Source organism: Nipponia nippon, unplaced genomic scaffold (genome assembly GCF_047370975.1).
Source record: "Nipponia nippon isolate SJK-2023a ecotype South Korea unplaced genomic scaffold, ASM4737097v1 scaffold_7, whole genome shotgun sequence".
In the NCBI taxonomy this organism is placed as follows: Eukaryota; Metazoa; Chordata; class Aves; order Pelecaniformes; family Threskiornithidae; genus Nipponia; species Nipponia nippon.
Window position 1 is genome coordinate 48,921,283 of NW_028262391.1, and position 6,184 is coordinate 48,927,466.

Genomic DNA, 6,184 nt, shown 5'->3' on the forward strand with positions numbered 1-6,184 from the left:
GCTGCGTGCTTTGTGTTTTCTTTGAAGGAAGCTTTTGCTGGCCCGATGACGCAGGGATGCTGTGGGAGGTGCGGAGACGCCGGAGCCGGAGGACGACGGCTTACCGAGGACGGTGTCTCAAAGAGCTGCGCTCCCGCAGCTCGCTCTGTGCCACTGCTCCGCTCTGCGCGCTGCTGCCTCAGCGCTGCCCCTTGCCTCCGATTGCAGAGCGGGGGGACCAGCCAGCAGCCGTCCTGGGTGTTTCCACCAGCCACCGGGTTTCGAGGCACCGTCGCCTAGAAGGGACGAGGAGGAGGAGGAGGAGGACAGCTGAGTCGCTGCGCGTCCAGTTCTTTCATCCCTCCCTGAGGCCGTTTCTCTCTGCACCGTTCCTAATCCTTCACAGGCTCAAGGAGTTCTTGCGCTGGCCATCTTTTGATGCATTGGTGGGGTTTTTTTGCACTGGTTGCCTGAAGTAGGCAGAATTGGAAATGCTGGGGCATTTCCAGACTCGAGAGGGGTTTCTGTATATTAAGGTGCATTTCAGGGCAGCATCCAAATGGAGGGATCTGCTGCGTTTGCGTTCTGCTCACTGTCCTTGATAAAGCACGCCGGTTTGTGGGCTGGATGCCAGCAGAAAATCCAGCTGGAGCTTCACAACTCTGCTTTGATTTTACAGAGAATTACTAAACTTCTTTAGCTTTTAAACAAACGGGCCCCACTTGAAACCAATTCCTGCAGATGTTCTGAGGGCCACCTTCATCACCTATGTTACGTGGCTCCTATACTCTCATTTTTATCTGTATTTCTGTCCTATTCCACAAAACGGACTTTAGGACATGAAGAAATACAACTGTTTGCACTGTGTTTCCAGCCAAGGTACGAAGTGCTCACAGGGTGGCCCTTGATAAAGAGAATAAACTGTGCCTTTATTTTTTTCCCCCCACTGAAACAAGACAGCTGTAGCTGAGGCTGTCAGGCTTTTGGAGTCTTTTCCCCTTGAGCAGTCACTGCTGCGTATGGGCTGTCCTCCCCTGGCGACAGCCGGCACTTCACAAAGCCTTTCTGGACCCTGAATAGCCAGAAATATTCCCGTGATGTTGCATGAGGGACTGAGAAGTTGCCCAAGGAAGGAGAGCTTTCGGCCTTGGTGAAACGCAGGCACACGTTGGACACAGCTGCTCTTCTTCCTGCGGGCAATGGCCGCCGCTCCTGCCGCTCCCCAGGCTCTGCTGTCTGGGGAATCAGTGACGGCGGTGGGGTTCTGCAGCCTCAGCTGCCTCACCAGCAGCGGAAGAAGCTTGAACGTCGCCGGCGCGCTGGTTTGGCTGTAATAACGGGCGGGTGACTTGGAGCGAGCAGGGAAAGGGAGTGCGTGAGATCCTGCTTCAGCACTGCCCCACTCCTGCCTTCCGCGACCACCTCCGACAACTCGCTCCTTTGCGCTTCCTTCCCTCTCCCGAACCAGCAAATACTCGCCCCTGCGATGGCAGCAGGCTAAACAGAACCAGAGCGAGCTCCAAGATGATCAATGTGTTGCTAAATAAAACGGTACTTGAGGTCTGTCTCACCTTGCGGGAGCCGTCTCTACGCCAGGGCAGGTGCCTTTGGCATCCAGCCTGCGGCAATTACAGAGCAGCGTTGTTAGAAATTTTTACGGATTGCGTCAGGCCGGGGATTCGTAGTTACAAAAAGGGAGGATTAGACGTGGCATAATACGAGATGCTGTGTCTCGGCTTGCGCTCAGTAAAGGTTTTTCTGAGTTTTCTCTACTACAGGGCTTGTAGAGGGCCCCAGCGGTTTCACCTGGATAACGATGCCTTTCTGCCTGCCTTTCAGCTGCTGCTTGCTGATAATGTGAGCCATTAAAAAGCTGCCCAATTTCATTTGGGAGGTTACAGCAGCCCATCTTCCCGGGGACTCTGAATACCGGGGGTTTGTCTAACCTACAGCTTTTGGCTTTTAACCCGCACTACTGCGCTAGCTTTGATGCAAGTCCAGCGAGCACAAAGCTGCAGCACTGCCTTGTTTCAGGGGCAATTTTCTCATGTCCTCGTTAAAACCCTGCAGTTGTCCTACCTTCCTATTGCTTCTTCTGCTGCTCACAGCTACGTTTTGTGTTTCAGAAGACCGAACGCAGAGATGAATCTCACACAAAGTACCAGTTGCCTCCAGTTTCCCAGCTGGGTGTGCTCGAAGAGTAAAATACATGCCTAAAATCCCGACAATTAAGCATGGATTTGCTTGGAGGAGAGTGCTGAAACAGCTGCTGACCTGAAGAGTTGTCTGGTCATATTTTTACCAGGTAAGAGCTTGGTGTGTCTTGTTCATACGGTCCTTTCACACAAGGTGGAGCCTGGGTTACCTGCAAGTCCTGTCTGTGAGGACCTGAGGCTACCTGCCTAACGCTGGTTGTGGGACCTCATGGGGAGATGTGGTAGATGGTGGCACCGGGGCGGGTGTGGAGCATCTGGGCCGCCCTCGGGGCCGATCTGCAGGTTGCTCAGTGCCCTCCTGAGGTCTGCAGGTATCCTGATCTCCTGAGAGCCGGCTGTGTGTCCCCAGAGCGGGCAAGCCGTGCCCACGGGCTTTGAGCAGGCCTTGTCCCCGTGTCAGGGCCACCCCTGCCAAGCAGGGGAGAGGTTCCATCCCTCAGCCTCAGCACTGAGCACAAAAAGTGTCTCTGATGTTCTTCACTCCTTACACTTCCCAGAGAGCAACAAGCCTCTGCTCAGGTAAAATCCCTATGGAAATATAGCGGGAAGGTCTTTGGAGCAAGCAGAAAGACCTTGTTGGTAGATCGGTGTAGGGCCTGGGCTCCGGACCAGCAATCCCTAAATGCAGCGAAGGTAGGAAGGAAGTCATGATGGGCCCAAAAGCAAAGCAGGGGTGCCAGCTCTGGCCGAGACTGCTGTCTTCTGGGTAGCAGCAGGAGCTCAGGCTCTTCCCGTCTTTGGGATTTCCACTCCCCTGATGACTGGGAGCGGGAGTAACCTCCTGCCTCACGTGTTCAAGGATTTCTAATCTGGAAAAGAGCTCCTGGAAGCTTTCTACGCATCTATAAGCAATAAGACCGTAGTGCTACGATCATTCTCACGCTAAGGGCAACGCTGACCTCTCCCAGCCTCTGTAAAGCCGACCAGCTGCACCCATTAGAACACATCAGTCACCTCTGTTGCTGTGTCTTGAATTTTTAATGATTTTTTCCATCTAAATAGAGTACACGCATCAAAATATTTGTTTTATGTGGATGTTATCATCTAGGTTTTTTCCATTTTCTTTTCTATTGACTGGGGAACATCTTAAGTAAATATTTGAGATAAGCCATTTTTATTAATAACAGATCTTGGACTATCCTTTTTGCCAGTAATATTAAACATGCAGGTATTTTTCCTGCTAGCCTGGTACCTGCTTTTTTATTATTATTTTTTTAGGCCACCTCACTTTCATGCTTTTCACCAACCAGACAGAACAACCCCTGTTGTGTATTTGTATTTTTAAAATAGGCCCTATCAGATTTTAAATACATACGTACAAAAATCTCACAGCGACCCCAATGGTCATGCAAGAACCTCGTCAGTATAGTGCTGCCGATGTAAAGATGTGTCCTTCTCCTACCAGTCTCTACAAAGATTAAAACAAAGGTCCGTGTGTCAGAATATGGCTCACAGCTCATGTTCAGTTCATTACTACCATTGACTTGGTCTCAACACCTAAATTAATCAGTTTGCTTCACACATCTGGCAGTTGATACAGTAACCAGTTTCTTCTTAATTTTCATTCCAGCCAGGATATAATATCAAATATTAATCCTTTAATCTTATCACAGCATACGTGTGAAGTTAAGTTGTTCACAGCAGCTGAGATACTTTTACATCTTAGCAGAGTCTCCCCCACCCAGAATCTCCCGTTCTTACGTATGCCTTTACTATAAAATCAGTGCCTTTGTATTAAATTACATGAAGTTATTTTAAAAAGAAAAGTTTGCTTTGAATATGGGGTCAGAACCCTGCCGACTGTCTCACATAAAAGTGCTGCAGTGTCTTGAGTATGCAGTATATCTCATTATATTTAAAATACAGAAACCTTGGCTTAGGGATACTTTTCTTTCCATATTTTACCGATTATGATGACATTAAGGATAACTAATGTCACTGACTCGTTTGCCAGGTGCTTTGAGATCTTGGAGCTAGGTTTTGTTATTTATTGCTGCGCTCGGAGGCAGGGTTGTGAACCCTGAAGGCTGCAGAAACACATCTATCAGGAATGCTTTGAATTTCGGTTTAAGCATCATGGTGTTAGAAAGATGCAAGTTTGGGCTGATTGTTGTCATTTATAAAGAGAAAAAATATTGTAAAACTAGTCTATTGTAAACCAAATGATGTCGTTCTCTTATTTTATCAGCCATCTCCCTTCCCTGTGGTGCTTTCTGCAGTCCTGACGGACGGGATGAGCAGCGGCGGGGCTGGGCGAGCAGCCTCGTGCCCGTGTGCCCGGAGCTGGGCGGATGAGGCTCAGCAAGATCCCCTTCCCGGTAAGAAAAAGAACAGGTCCTGCCCTATCTGCGTGATGAGCTGGTGTAGCAGCAGAATTTGTCCAGTGTAACAACAACAACAAAAAATCAGACCTTTATAAAAATCCCAGCCACAGCTAAAACAAAAATTCCCCGTGACTCAGAAGGGCTGTGTATGAGAGGGGCAGCCAGGAAAGCCAAGCTCAGCTGTAACGCTACTCCTGCCCTCTCCCTTAGCTGAAATGCTTGTTTTAACATTGCAGTGAACTGGGTAACACGCAGAATATTTTTGGCTGGAACAGCCTGACCCAGACTTCTGCAAGTGGTCCACTGATAGCAGCAGTAGCCCTGATACGTGGAAGTGAAAGGAGGCTCCAGGGGAACCGAGGATTTGTCAAACGGGACTGTGTCCGTCCCTGGGCCTGGGGCCGGCAGAGGTCCGAGTCTCCTTGCTCAAGCCTGGTGAAGAAGCCAGGTCCCACTCCCTCGCGAATCTTTTACTCAAAAAATGTCCCAGGTGGCATGTGAAGAGGGATTTTTGGTTTAGAGCTGGGGGAACCCCGCACTGGTGCATGCGGGGAGCTCGCCCGAGCGCCCAGGGCAGAGCTCGGATTTCTGCCTCCGTGGGTTTTGTCTGACTCCCGACGAGAAAGCAAGCGGCGGCTCTGCCGCAACATGGTGTGACAGCGAGCCTGCTGCGATTCTGCATGGTGAGAGCTGCAAGCGCTGTCCGAAGCAGGTCTGCCGGCCTGAGGCACCTCCCTGGGCGCAAAGCCTCTCCCCTGGTCACCTCCTTCGCGTTTTGGGAGCTTCCAAACCATCTTCCTTGGAAATACCGTGGGTTTACGAGGACAGGGGAAACAGGTCAGCATGCGTGGGGTGGAGCGCAGTTCTGACGGCTCGGTTTCTGAAACAGAGCTCCATCCCACCACTACCAGTGACGGGGCTCCCTGCCACCCCCAAACAATGTGAGGAGGGGTCCAGGCCCGGTAGACATCCATGGATGCTGCTGCAGGCCCCGGCAGCGGGGTCACCTCCTGAGAGAAATAAACAAATAAACAAAAACCCCAAACCGGGGGGGGGAGAAAAAAAGTTGCACTTGAGGTTAACGCCGCTCTCCGCCGCAGAGCCGATGACATCAATGTTGCTATGGCGACAAAATCTTCACTTAGGTATGGTGAGCGCCCTGAGCTTGCGGCTGCCAAGGAAACCCGCCCGAGCTCCGGCACACGGCCATGTGGCGGCCCTGGGGCCTTCCTCCTCTTCCTTCTCCTCCTCCTCCTCCTCGCCCTGCCCTGCCGGTGAGGGGCTCTGGGCTGCACCCTGCTCCCTGTCCCTCGTGGAAATTTTTTGGTGAAATCTTCTGGTTTTTGTCCCCGCTGCTGTCCCGACAGCTCTGGCACGTCCCGAGGATGACAAGGGAGAACTGCTGTCAGTAGAGCCGTGAGGACACAGTGGCTCCGCACCCAGCCACCGCTGGCACCACGAGTCACCTCCTGTCCGTTGATGGACTCCAACGTCTTCATGGAGACTGCTGGCCTCCACCTGCTCATGAGTGAAGTTACTTTGGTTTTTGGGGCCTGGTTTGGTCCGATGCCGGGCTCAGGGGCTGTGGGGAGCCCGGCCTGTTACAGAGCCCATTCCTTTCCCAGGCAAGCGCCAGCCAAGAGGCACGATGTGGTTTGGCCCCGT